The sequence below is a fragment of the Vulpes vulpes genome, chromosome 12 (assembly GCF_048418805.1).
Source record: "Vulpes vulpes isolate BD-2025 chromosome 12, VulVul3, whole genome shotgun sequence".
NCBI classification, from domain to species: Eukaryota; Metazoa; Chordata; class Mammalia; order Carnivora; family Canidae; genus Vulpes; species Vulpes vulpes.
The window spans coordinates 52,285,015-52,299,551 of NC_132791.1; positions in this window are offsets into that span (position 1 = coordinate 52,285,015).

Genomic DNA, 14,537 nt, shown 5'->3' on the forward strand with positions numbered 1-14,537 from the left:
CTAATAAAGTTAAATTCATTTCTTATCCTTTGTATTCCATTTGAGGCACCCCCACATCCTGGTTGATTTGGATTATTATTACTATGATTTTTTGGTATGTGAAGTATTAGCATCAGGTTTTAAGACTCCGAACTGTACAAAGAGATTGGCGGAGAGGAGTGGCACTCTTTGTTACTGCTGTCTGCTCTCATTCCCTCCCCCTGCCAGTGTCCACTCCTTCCTGTAGGTTAGCACTCTCATTAATTAGTAGTTTCTCCTTCCTCAACTTCTTTTTGGACCATGTTCAGATGTATATACATATTTTCTTATACCCCTTCACTTCTTTCTCACATAAAATGTAGTATACCATAGGTACTCTTAAAAAAATTTTTTTTAGGGTAGTCTGGGTGGCTCAGCAGTTTAGCGCCACCTTCAGCCCAGAGTGTGATCCTGGAGACCCGGGATCAAGTCCCACATCAGGCTCCCTGTTTAGAGCCTGTTTCTCCCTCTGCCTATGTCTCTGCCTCTCTCTCTCTCTCTCTCTCTCTGTGTCTCTCATGAATAAATAAATAAATAAAATCTTTAAACAATTTTTAAAAAAATATTTATTTATCCATTTTAGAGAGAGAGAACACGAGCAGGAGGCAGGGCAGAGAGAGAGGGACAAGCAGACTCCCCATTGAGCAGGGAGCCAGACTTGGGGCTCAACCTCACCACCCAGGGGATCACACGTCCTGGGCCGAAACCAAGAGTCTGATGCTTCACCACCTGAGCCACCCAGGCACTCTTTTGCATTTTTCCTTTCTTTCACTTTAATATTTCTTGGGAATCAATTTGTATCCGGTTCTTTCTTTTTCTTCCCAGCTGCAAGCTACTCTGTTATGTGGCGCACCGTAGTTTATTCAACCATTCTCCTGTGCATGGACATTTAGGTGGTTTCCATATTGTGCAGTTATATACAATTCTGCAATGAATAACCCTTTGCAGGCATATTTTGTTTTGCTGGAGGTGTTTCTTCAGAGTAAATTCCTAGAAGTGGTTTTCTGGGTCAAAAGGTAAGGGCAGATGTAGTTTTGCGAGGTAACACATCAGTTTGCTAATGCTGCTATTACCACAAATCTAGTGGCTTAAAACAGCACAAGTTCGTTGTCTTCCAGTTCTAGAGGCCAGAACTCTGAAATGGTTTCACTGGTCCCCAAACCAAGGTTGTCAGGGCATGCTCCCTCCAAGATGCTAGGACAGAAACTGTTTCTGCACCTTTTCTCATGTCTGGAGCTGCATTCCTTGGCCTCAGGCCTCTTCCCCATCTACAAAGTCGGCAGAGTAGCATCTTACTTCCATTGTCCCAGGGTCTCCTCCTTCTGTAAAGGCTCTCTCTTACAAGAACACCTGCAATAGCATTCAGGATCCATCTGGGTAATGCAGGGTAATCTCTCTATCTCAAGATCCTTAACTGAGTCCCTTTCGCTATATAAAAGGAATCTGTAAAAATCACAGATGGCCGAGATGGGAACCTCTTCAGAACACCACAGGGAATACAGGCTTTTTTGAATGAAGTGAATATAATCCCTACAGATTTACTGCAAGTCTTCATTTTTATTATAAAATCTGTACAAGGGATCCCTGGGTGGCGCAGCGGTTTGGCGCCTGCCTTTGGCCCAGGGCGCGATCCTGGAGACCCGGGATCGAATCCCACATCAGGCTCCCGGTGCATGGAGCCTGCTTCTCCCTCCGCCTGTGTCTCTGCCTCTCTCTCTCTCTGTGACTATCATAAATAAATAAGAAAAATTAAAAAAAAAAATTAAAAAAAAATCTGTACAAGGCAAGGATAAGACCTCGAGGTCTTTTTTTTTTTTTTTTTTTTAAGATTTTATTTATCTATTCATGAGAGAGAGAGAGAGAGGCAGAGATACAGGCAGAGGGAGAAGCAGGTTCTCCCTGAGTGGGATTCGATCCCAGGAACCCAGGATCACACCCTGAGCCGAAGGCAGATGTTCAACCACTGAGTCACTCAGGCATCCCAAGACCTGGAGGTCTTTAAAGTTCCTCGTTGTTGAAAATCCTATGTCTGGGGGTGCCTGTGTGGCTCAGTCGGTTAAGCATCTGCCTTTGGCTCAGGTCACAATCCCAGGACCCTGAGATCGAGCCCCACATCAGGCTTCCTGCTTAGCGAAGAGTCTGCTTCTCCCTCTCCCTCTGCCTCCTACTCCCTCTGCTTGTGCTCTTTCTCTGTCAAATTTGTTTTTAAATTTAAATTTTTTTATTTTTTATTTTTTTAAATATTTTTATTATTTATTTATTCATGAGAGACACACAGAGAGAGGCAGAGAGACAGGCAGAGGAAGAAGCAGGCTCCATGCAGGGAGCCCAATGCAGGATGTGGGACTCAATCCCAGGACTCCTGGATCGCGCTCTGGGCCAAAGATAGGCACTAAACCTCTGAGCCACCTGGGTGTCCGTATTTTTTTTTTTTTTTTTAAGAAAGAACAAAGAAAAGTCTATGTCTGGCTTTCGTTCTGTCTTGATGAGCTGGATAGTCAGTAAACAGTTGTTCCTAACGCTGTGTTGATCCCACACAACGTGGCTCTCCAGGATGAGGTGCTTGTAGCCTGTCTCATGAGTGAGTGACAAGTGATAGGATGGAAGTGGTGGCTGGAGCATTTTCTTTTCTTTCTTCTCTTTCTTTTTTATTCTCTTAAAAGATTTTATTTATTTCAGAGACAGAGAGAGCATGAGCAGGGGGAGAAGCAGATGGAGAGGGAGAAGCAGACTCTCCACTGAGCAGGGAGTCTGATGTGGGGCTTGATCCAGGACCCCAGGATCATGACCCAAGCTGAAGACAGAAGCTTAACTGACTGAGCCACCGAGGCACCCCCTTCTCTTTCTTTTTAAAAAGATTTATTTGTGGGGATCCCTGGGTCGCTCAGCAGTTTAGCGCCTGCCTTTGGTCCAGGGCGTGATCTTGGAGTCCTGGGATCAAGTCCCACGTGAGGCTCCCTGCGTGGAGCCTGCTTCTCCCTCTGCCTGTGTCTCTGCCTCTCTCTCTCTCTCCGTGTCTCTCATGAATAAATAAATAAAATCTTTTTTAAAAAATAAAAGATTCATTTGTTTGTTTATACAAGTAAGTAATCTCTATACCCAACATGGGGCTTGAAATCAGGACCCCTGAGATCAAGAATTGCATGTTCTTCCCACTGAGCCAGCCAGGTGACCCTGGAGCATTTGCTGTTGGGTCTCTTGGTCTCCTTGGGACAAAAGCCTTGGTCTTGCAAATCTAGGCCTATTTCATGATTCTAGCACAAATGGAGAGCTGAAGAGAAAACTCCTTTACCCCGAGATGCATTGGTCTGAGCTTTTCTTATGATTAGAGTTGCCAAACAGGAACTTGTGGCACAGTGAGTTTCTGGTCAATAGAAGTTCTAAACAGGTGCTAAATGACCAGAAGAGGACAACCCCGGTGGCTTAGTGGTTTAGCACCGCCTTCAGCCCAGGGCGTGATCCTGGAGACCCAGGATCAATTCCCACGTCAGGCTCTCTGCATGGAGCCTGCTTCTCCCTCTGCCTGTGTCTCTGCCTCTCTCTCTCCCTGTCTCTAATAAATAAATAAATAAATAAAATCTTTAAGAATAAATAAATAAAAATAAACTGTCTTAAAAAAATAAATGACCAGAAGACATTGCTGGGGGATCTGTTACATTATTTAGGACCTCACTGTCCAACATAATAGGCACTAGCCACGTGTGCTATCTGATGCTTTATGCTTATTTTGTATTTAAATTGTTTTTAAAGATTTTACTCATTTATTTGAGGGAAAGAGAGAGTGAGAGAGAGAAAGAGATCATGAGTAGGGGGAAAGGGCCGAGGGAGAGGCAGATTCCTTGCCAAGCAAGAAACCTGATGCCAGACTCGATCCTAGGACCCTGGAATCATGACTTGAGCCAGAGCCAGACACTTAACCAACTGAACCACCCAGGCACCCTCTTATATAACTTTTTTAAAACCTTTTTATTTTGAAATAATCATAGATTTACAGGAAGTTGCAAAAATAGGAGAGAGGTCGGGATGCCTGGGTGACTCAGTGATTGAGCGTCTGCCTTAGGCTCAGGGTGTGATCCTGAAGAGAGGTCTGTACCCTTGCCCCCACTTCCCTCAATGGTTACATTTTGTATGACTGTAGCACAATATCAAAACCAGGAAATTTGCATTGCTACAATGCGTGTAGTGTCCTATGTCACTTTCTCACATGTATAAGTTTGTGTATCCACCTCCATAATCAAGATCTAGCTCTATTTCCTCACCACAAAGCTCACTCACGTGGTACTCCTGCACAGTCTCCCACCACCCTTCCCCCCACCATCCTTAGTCCCTGATAACTGCTTCTGTTTTCCATCTCTGTAATATCATTTTGAGAGAATTACATTCATGGAAGCATAAAGGTATACTGTTTAAAGTTTAGTTCATTAAAATTAAAATTGAATTTAAAATTCAGCTCCTCAGTCGTACCAGCCACATTTCTATCTATCTATCTATCTATCTATCTATCTATCTATCTATGACAGAGAGAGGCAGAGACATAGCAGACAGATCATGACCTGAGCCAAAGGGACATGCCCAACCACAAACCACTCAGACATCCCCAGCCACATTTCTAATGCTTAGCCACATGTGGCTAGCAGCTGTCAGGGGACAGCACGGATATATGACTGTTCCATCACTGCAGAAAATTCTATTGACCAGTGCTGTTTTAGGGAATAAGACCAGATCCATAGTTCACAAATGCTGATTCATAGGGTGCCTGGGTGGCTCAGTTGGTTAAGCATCTATCCGCCTTCCAGCTCAGGTCCTGATCCTGATGCATGGTCCTGGGATCCAGCCCCGTGTCAGTCTCCCTGCTCCACAGAGAGCTTGCTTCTCCCTTTCCCTCTGCTGCTCCCCCTGCTTGTGCTCTCTGTCAATTAATTAAATAAATAAACTTAAAACAAACAAACAAACAAACAACCAAATGCTGATTCATATACCAAATCACCCAGGAGTGTGACAAAATAGATTCCTGAGTATATTACTTAACTATTATGTATAATAAATTATCCCCAAAGGTAGTGGCTTAAAACAATCAACCTTTATGATGTTGCATACTTTCTGTAAGTCGGGGTTCAGGAGTGATTCAGTTGTGTTATTAGGCTCACAGGCTCTCATGAAGTAGCAGTAAACTGTTGGCCAGAGCTGTGCTCATCTGGAGGCTTGGCGGGCTAGAGGACCCACCTCCAAGGTGGCTCCCTCAAGAGGCTGGCAAATTAGTGCTGCCTGTTAGGGTGACCACTTGTCTCCATTTGCACAGGATTAGATTAAGAGGTTTCCTGAATTGTAGGTAGGACTTTAAGTGTCAAAATCGAGACTGTCCTCGACACCCAGGAACAGCTGTTGATGGGAGGACTTCATTCCTCCCCACATTTGGCCTCTTGTGGGGCTGCTCTAATGTCCTTCTGACATGACCATCGGGTTCTTTTAGAGTGAGTCATCCTAGAGAGCAAGAGAGAAGCTCCAATGTCTTTTCAGACCTGCCTTGGGAGTCGTATGGCATCACTTCTGCTGTATTTTGTCATTAGAAGCAAGTCACTGAAAACTCTGGTCCACATTCAGGGAGAGGGGAATTAGGATCCACTTTTTTGAAGGGAGGATTGGGAAGGGATTAGTGGACTTATTATTGTAAACCCTCCACACTGGCCTATACCTGGAATCCTGATGGGACAAAGGGGGCAGGGCCGAGGAATCCATACTTTATCAAGATTCCTGGATGATCCCTGATGTGCCTGCCACCAGCTTCCCTGGCCTCAAAGGCCCTTCCCATCCTGAGATCGTGAACATCTCACCTACTTTGGTAAACACTCTTAGGAGGTAAGAGGACAAAGGATGACTCCAGGCCAGTTGAAATGGTGAGTTGAGTGATTCCTGAAGCTTTATTTGAGTATATGGATGTCCTTTACCATGGTGTAAATGAACAACTAGGGAATCATTTAGAAAATCCTTCCTGGGGGATGCCTGGGTGACTTAGTGGTTGAGCATCTGCCTTTGGCTTAGATCCTGATCCCAGGGTCCTGGGATCAAGTCCTGCATCAGGTTCCCCACAGGGAGTCTGCTTCTCCCTCTGCCTATGTTTCTGCCTCTCTCTCTCTCTCTCTGTGTCTCTCATGAATAAATAAATCTGAAAAAAAAGAAAAGAAAAGAAAAGAAAATCCTTGCTGAAACACTGAACCTGTTACAAATTATCATCAGCAAAACATATAGCAAAATGGGGAAAGATGTGACACAATATATCTATCAAGTGTGTATCACACACACTTAAGGGATGGTTGAGATGCTGTAGCAAGAGGTGGACAAGGTCTGGGAATGCATTTATTATACAAAAAAAGAACACAATTGCAATTATGGTTGGTGGGTGGTGAGAGGGCTGTGAAGACTAAAGAAACCACTGCTGGTTTTATTGTCTCTTCAATAAAAGAGAGTCATTCCTTCTTCAGATCTTAGCTCAGCTGACACCTTTTCAGAGACCTCTCCAAACTTGGTTAACACTGGCCTCTGTAATAGTTGATGTTTTATTGTCTTGCTTGTGCCCACATAGCACCTGTCACTTTTGCAAACGTTATCTCCCCCTGCAGCCTGTGAGCTCCCTGAAGGAAGGCAGGGACTGGGTCTGCTTTTGTCCTCTGTGGTGTCTCCCGGGCCAGCACTAGTGCCTTGGACACGCTCAGTGCCTAGGGATTGTTAACTGAGGTATGAATGAGGTGAGGTCTGAAGGAAGGAGGAGGGAGCTGCTGGAGGTGCAGGAGGCAATCAGAGAGCTCGGAGAGCTCATGCTGGCTGGAGAAGGGGAGGCTGGGATCAGCCCCGGCTCAGTCGGCCCTGATCCAGGGAGACAGCTAAGATGACACGGGCTGACATTTGAGAATCTGATTCAATCTGAATTTCTTGATCTTGGCGCTGTTGATATTTTGCGTTAGATAATGCTTTGTTGCAGAGGGCTGCCTTGGGTAAGATGTTTAGCAGCACCCTGGACCTCCGTCCAGTAGAGGCCAATGCCACATCCTCCCCTGTTGTAACAATCAAAAATATCTCTGAATATTGCCAAATGCACTGCCCATGGGTTGGCTCAGAAAACCAGTCCAGGGACGCCTGGGTGGCTTAGCGGCTGAGCGTCTGCCTCCAGCTCAGGGCGTAATCCTGGGGTCTGGAATCAAGTCCCACATCTGGCTCCTTGTGGGGAGCCTGCTTCTCCCTCTGCCTATGTCTCTGCCTCTCTCTCTCTGTGTGTCTCTTATGAATAAGTAAATAAAATATTTTATTTATTAAAAAAATTTTTTTTTAAAATTTATTTATGATAGTCACAGAGAGAGAGAGAGAGGCAGAGACACAGGCGGAGGAAGAAGCAGGCTCCATGCACCGGGAGCCTGATGTGGGATTCGATCTCGGGTCTCCAGGATCGTGCCCTGGGCCAAAGGCAGGCGCCAAACCGCTGCGCCACCCAGGGATCCCAATAAAATATTTTAAAAAGAAAAGAAAAGAGAACCAGTCCAGCACCCTAGTGAGCCTAAAATCTTTGCATGAAGATGAACTGGGGATGTAAAAGAGGGACACTGAGGCCTGTCTCACACGGGAAGGACTCTTGAGAATGATCTGGGCATCAGGTGCGGTGTGTGCTGGCACCTGCTGGTGCAAGGCTGGGAGTGCACCCACGGCAACACAATAAACCCGGGGACTGGAGCAACTTGGCTGGTGGGTGGGCGCCAGCAGTGCTGCCCATTAAGAGCCTTTCCTTAAGGATGGGCCAGGGCAGCCCCGAATAAAGCAGCTGGGGTGTGCAGCAACCAGGAGAGCTAGTGGGAACAGGACATTTTCCCATCATTTTGGTCAAATGTTCAAGGATGTGCTTGTTAAAAAGAAAAAAAAATCAGGCCAACTTATTTGTTTCTCTCTTCCTTTTTTCTGCAGACACAATGGTCCCTCCTCCCTAGAAATTCTCTGATCTGGGTTTGGATCAGGACAGGGACCCTTCAAGAGGGGGTCATGCTCAGCTTCTTATTCCTCAACCACTCCCCTTGGCTAGACTGCTGGTGATCCCAGAGGCAGCTGCCTCCCACAGGCTACCCTAGTGGGGGTAAAGGGGTATGGGGGCGGGGGTTGATGGGGGAGAAGGCAGGAGGTTGGCACCTCCAATGGCCAAACCCACACTTCCCATCTTCTGCACACCTGCCCCTTCCCTATACTCCCAGCTCAGTAGGGATGGCATCAGCTCTAGTTACAGAAATGTCACCTCCAACGTTGAGTCCTACAGGTTCTGCTTCCTTTTTTATTTATTTTTTTATTTTTTATTTTTTTAATTTTTATTTATTTATGATAGTCACAGAGAGAGAGAGAGAGAAGCAGAGACACAGGCAGAGGGAGAAGCAGGCTCCATGCACCGGGAGCCCGACGTGGGATTCGATCCAGGGTCTCCCGGATCGCGCCCTGGGCCAAAGGCAGGCGCCAAACCGCTGCGCCACCCAGGGATCCCTGCTTCCTTTTTTAATCTACCTTATCCACCTTCCCACCTCTGGTGCTGTTTTCACCACTGTCTGAGCCTCCCTCATCCCAAGCCTGGGCCACTGCTGTGGCTCAGTTGGACTGTTGTATTCCATGCAGTTTCACCTGAGGCCACACTTGTGGTTGCGTTGAGCTGAGACCTGGCCAGGGCTGGAATGTTCTATAGATGGCTAGTCTCACATGTCTATCTGGTACCTGGGGCTGAGAGTGGGGGTAGGGAGGCAGCTCAGCCTCTCTCTCTCCCGCAGGAGAGTTGCACTTATCTGGGGGACTGGGGCTACAGAAGATGGAGAAGGGAAACTCCTTGCCTCTAAAGTCTAGGCCTAGAACTGGCGCACTGTTTTTTCTACCACATTCAGTTGGTCAGAACAGGATCCAAGGCCAGTTAAGTTTTAACAGGAGGGGAAGGAGACTCCACCTTATTTATTTATTTATTTATTTATTTATTTATTTATTTATTTATAGATTTTATTTATTTATTCATGAGAGACATACAGAGAGGCAGAGACATAGGCAGAGGGAGAAGCAGGCTCCATGCAGAGAGCCCCACGTGGGACTCGATCCTGGATCTCCAGGATCTCCTGGATCTGCAGGTGGCGCTAAACCTCTGAGCCACCCGGGCTGCCGTATTTTCTTTTATTTAAATTCAATTTGCCAACATGTAGTACATCATTAGTTTCAGGTGTAGTTTTCAATAATTCCATCAGTTGTGTATAACACCCAGTGCTCATCCCATCAAGTGCCCTCCTCAGTGCTCATCACCCAACCACCCCATCCCCTCACCCACCTCCCCTCCAGCAAACCTCAGTTTGTTTCCCAGGGTTAAGAGTCTCTGTGGTTTGTCTTCCTCTCTGATTTCTTTCCATTCTGTTTTCCCTTCCCCTATGATCATCTGTGCTGTTTCTTATATTCCACGTATGAGCGAAACCATATGATAATTGTCTTTCTCCAATTGACTTATTTCCCTCAGCATAATACCCTCCAGTTCCATCCATGTCAATGTAAATGGTAGGTATTCACCCTTTTTGATAGTTGAGTAATAATCCATTCTATCTATTTATCATCTATCTCACATCTTCTTTATTCATTCATCTGTCAAAGGACATCATGGTGCCTTTTATAGTTTGGCTACTGTGGACATCACTGCTAAGAACATTGGGATGCAGGTGCCCCTTCGTTTCACTACATCTATATCTTTGGGGTAAATACCTAGCAGTACAATTGCTGGGACGTAGGATTAGACTCCACCTCTTGATGAAAGACTCTTGATAATTGGGAGGAACTGGCCATCCCTTTGCAGACAACCCACCATGCCCACCTTCCTCAGGTCAGGTCAGCCTTTCCATTAAAGATTCACTTACTCACTTTGTTTCTGCTTAAAAAGTCCCCTCCTTGGAAAGGCCTTTGCTTTCTACTGGACATTTACCAGCACTTGACATTATAGTTCATATTTATTGGCTAACTTTTAGCCTTGCCCATGAGACAGTAAGCCCCAAGAGGGGAGGGATTATGTCTTTTTAGTTTAGTGCTGAGTCCTGGACACCTACCAGAGTGTCTGGCCCACTGTAGGAACTTAGTACATGTTTGTTGAAAGAATGAATGTTTCTAAGAAACTTTTTTTTTTAAAAGATTTTATTTATTTATTCATGAGAGACACAGAGAGAATGAGAGACAGACACAGGCAGAGGGAGAAGCAAGCTCCATGCAGGGAGCCTGACATGGGACTTGATCCTGAGTCTCCAGGATCACACCCTGGCCCAAAGGCGGCGCTAAACCACTGAACTGCCCGGGCTGCCCAGAAACTTTCTTCCATAACACTAGAGTTCATCATCATATGTTTATTTATATGGCGATTTGAGCAAAATCTGTCTTTTCCACAAGGAAAGGAACAGTGTTTATACCCATCATTACATTATATTGCCACTTTTTTAGGGCAATGTCTGGAAAATAGGAACCCACATGAATTTTGGCTGAATGAGTGAACTCTGAGTGGAGGGACAGGTTGCAGGGCAAAAGTGAAGCATCTTCTTAGGGAGTCATCCCTCATTTCAACACACAGACTTTGGATCTTGAAGAAGAGGGCTATAAAAAAAAATGTTCTGAATTGATACTCTTTAAACCTGCCTGAGGGAGTTGGTGTTTGGCGCAGCCGCATCCTGAATTTCTCTCTTTGAGGTTATGTAAGGTCATGGCATTTCTCTGAGGACCACTTGGGGTGCTTCTGAAAAATGCAGGTGGTGGCCCCACCCCCAAAAATATTAATGGAGCACCTTGAGTAGGGAGACCCCACCACCTGCATGTGCCAGGCGCCCTCCGGGTGATTCTCAGGTGCACCACATTTTCAGAAACATTGCTTCTCATTTCTGCATTCTAAGTTTGTGGTTCTGGGGTCTGGGTTTTCCTATAGATCACTTGTGTCTCTTAAGTCCTTGGTAGCTTTATTTATTTATTTCTCTCAGAAGGCTTTGTCAACAAGCAGTCTGTCCTATCATCCCTGGAAAATAAGGCTTGTTTCCTCCCCTTTTGAGGAGGCTGATGCTCAGGATCATGGAGAGGTCATATGGTGTAGTCCCCTGTGGCTGGGCAGGATTATGCTTAAACCACAGAAGGCAGAAAGGAAACAAAACTGGGTGTCTTCTCCTGCAGACTGATGATGTGTGGACTTCTGAGGTTTGTGTCTGGGGCTTACAGAGAGAAGAGGTGGGGTCCTTGATATGGGGAGGCCCTTGGCTCAGTTAATGGAAAGCCAGTATCTCCCCAGGGTTGAGGAGGAACTGGGGAGGGAATGGGAAGGATAGAAGGCCTAATCTTTTTACGTAAGAGTCATGGAAGAACTTGTTTTGTAATCCCAGGGCAGCCGGGCTGCTAAGTTTAGATTTGAACCTGAAACTTCTGAACGTCGAGAGGCATCTGAGGCTGCCGCTCCCTTGGGCTGTGCTGGCAGGAAGGGCTGTGTCTCTGGCTCCATGGTCTCCAGCTGGGCAGCGGGGGGGAAAACTGGGGCGTTAGAGGAAGGAGAGGCCTAACTAGTTTTAGGCAAGCTATGGCATTTCCAGAGGAAACTCTGGTGATCAGCCCAAGCCCCACAGTGTCTCCACCAGCAAGGACTATAGTAGGTCCTGGGGAGGGGGGTGAGGCATGAGAGACTGGGGTGGGGGCAATGGCAGGGACACTTTGGCTCAGTAGCCAACCTGGCTGCTGATTTGTTGCCTGCCTACCTGTCACTGCCCACATCAGCAAGAAAGTCCCTCTCATCAGCCAGGACAGAGGAGGTCCCTGTGGTGAGGCCAGTGAGGAAGCAACTATTGTCCTGGAGCTCCTGGAGGACACTTTGGGAATAAGAACCAGTAGGCAGTATAGTCTCAGCTAGGGCAGATGCTTGGTCTGAGAGTAGACCTTGGTCAGCCAGGAGAAACCAGGGCAGTCCTCTTCCAACAGAGTGTATGCGTGTGTACCTGTGTTTGGGAATGGGAGTGGGGGGTGGCTTAGGGGAAGTGCTACGTGAGAGAGAGCAGTCTATCAAACCATGCCCCTTTGACACCAGTTGCAAGTTTCAGGGTCTCCAAGATCACCTTTACTTTTTTTTTAAATTTCTTTTTAAAAAGATTTTATTTATTTATTTATTAATGAGAGACTGAGAGAGGCAGAGACACAGGGAGAGCGAGAAGCAAGCTCCATGCAGGGAGCCCGACATGGGACTTGATCCTGGGTCTCCAGGACCAGGCCCTGGGCCAAAGGCAGCGCCAAACCGCTGAGCACCCGGGGCTGCCCAGTCAAGATCACCTTTATATGTAATAATTTACTAAAAGGACTTGCAGAACTCACCAAGGGCCATTATGCTTACAGTGATGGTTATGTAATATTGCCAACTAGGGAAGTTCTCTTGAGCCTTGGTGACCAGAGATTTACCGGGGCTCCATAGTCAATTGTCCACGTAGCTGATATCAACATCTAGTCCCTCTGGAGGTCCAGCTGCTACTGTGTGACTCAAAGCCCCCACCCTAAATCACATTGTTAGTTTATCTAGTTAGTAACTGGTCCCTACTCTGAATCACATTGTTAGTTTATCCTGTGTGGCCAGCCCTCCCCCTAAATGAAGATAGTCCTATCTGGCATGACCTCGCAAGGGCTCAGAGATTATTTTCCAGAAGCTAAGGGCAAGTTCCAGACCTCTCTTAGAATGAAGTGAGGTTAAATTCCTTATTACACAGGCAGATTAAATAGCCCTCTGCCCACAATAAGGCTTTGAGGCCTTTCTTCCTGGATGATCAATGACAATCCTTGGGCACAATTTCTAGCTGTCTGGCCAGGAGGACTGAGAACGGCTATCCTCAAAGTGTGCCACCTGCATAGAAGTCAGTCACCTCCTTTATACAGTGTGTGCCACTCACCATCTATTTAGACATTTGTTTACTCACCATTTACTGAACACCTGCAATGTGAACAGCATTCTAAGGAGGGAGATGGAGAATCAAGAGCAAAACAAGTGTGAAAGAATTTTTAAGTGTGCTACATGCTAAAAAGGAAACAGAGGGCTGACCTCAGAGTAAGAAGAGAGGGGAGGAAAGAACCTGCTTTAGATTGCATGGCAGGAAAAGGCAGCTTTTAGTGGGAAAGACGGACGGATGAGTGTGCCTGGTGTAGGGGCACATGGGCCTCAGCTGCCATTGGATGCTTCCATACGGGTTTCGGAAAGGTGCCCAGCAGCAGAAACATAATGGCTTCCTTGTGGTCGACAACAGTCTTGTCAGGACCCAAGGCTTCCTGAGCCATGTCTGGACAGGATCTCAGCCCCACACATCCCCTTTGCCTGTGCTTGCGCAGCGTGTAAGCCACAGGACTCCACACGGCCACCTTGGATGAACAGTACCTGGAAACAAGCATCCCTGGGGCAGCCCTACTGTGTTGGGACCAGATACCAGGCCATTTTAACTGCATTTGACCTCACGCACATTTCAAATAATGTTTTGCCTGTTAGCAGAGGACACGGTGCAGAAACTGGGAAATTCTTCCTCAAGTCCCAGACCTTTGAGCAGTGCATGCAAGTCAAGGGCAAGAGGCATTTTTGTTTCTGTCTTCAGGCCATGCTGCATGCATCCACTTACTGGTGGGGTCTGGAAAAGAGATTCCCTGTCTTTTGCAGTAAAGGGGATCCTAGCTGAATATTTGCCTGGTTTTCTTCATCTTTTGTAGGACCCAGTACATGCTGAACAAAGGACAAAGTCTTACCCTCTTTTAGCTCAGAGGTCTCTGGTAGTATATTAGCCCAAGTCAGTTCTACCTAATACTCTCAGCCCCACCCCCACACACGCAGGCGCTTGCACACACACTGGTGTCCCTCTCCAGGGCCCTTACAAGTACCAGAGTTGGACCTGGATTGAGGCTCAGGTTTGCCATACAGTAACATTAGATCTGCTTTCCAAATCACAGGTGGTTTTACAAAGCAGAAATCCCTGCCTCTTTTCATGATTGTTTGATTTTAATTTGTTTCCCACACTGTATGAAAGTTGAAACTTAGAGAAAATAAAACAAAAACAAAAACACTTAGAACCTTGCCATTTATTATGGACTGCATGTTTCTGTCCTCCCTCAAATTCAAATGTTGAAACTGTAACCCCCAACGGGATAGTATTAGGAGGTGGGGCCTTTGGGAGGTAATTAAGGTTAGATGAGGTCATGAGGGTGGGGCCCCCTGATGCGAATAATGCCCTTATAATAAGAGGAGGAGACAGGGGATCTCTCTCTCCTTCCCTTCCCCCTTCCCCCTCCTCCTCCTCCCCTTTCCCCCTCCCACCTCCCCCTTCTCCACCCTCTTCCTCTTTCTCTCTGTGCTCACACCAAGGAAAGCCGTGTGAGGACATAAGCAGGAAGGGGGCTCTCACCAAGAAACCAACCATGCTGCCCCCCCCCACCGCCCCAATCTCAGACTTCTAGCCTGTAGAACTGTGAGAAACTAATGTCTGTTAAGTTTAAGACACCCA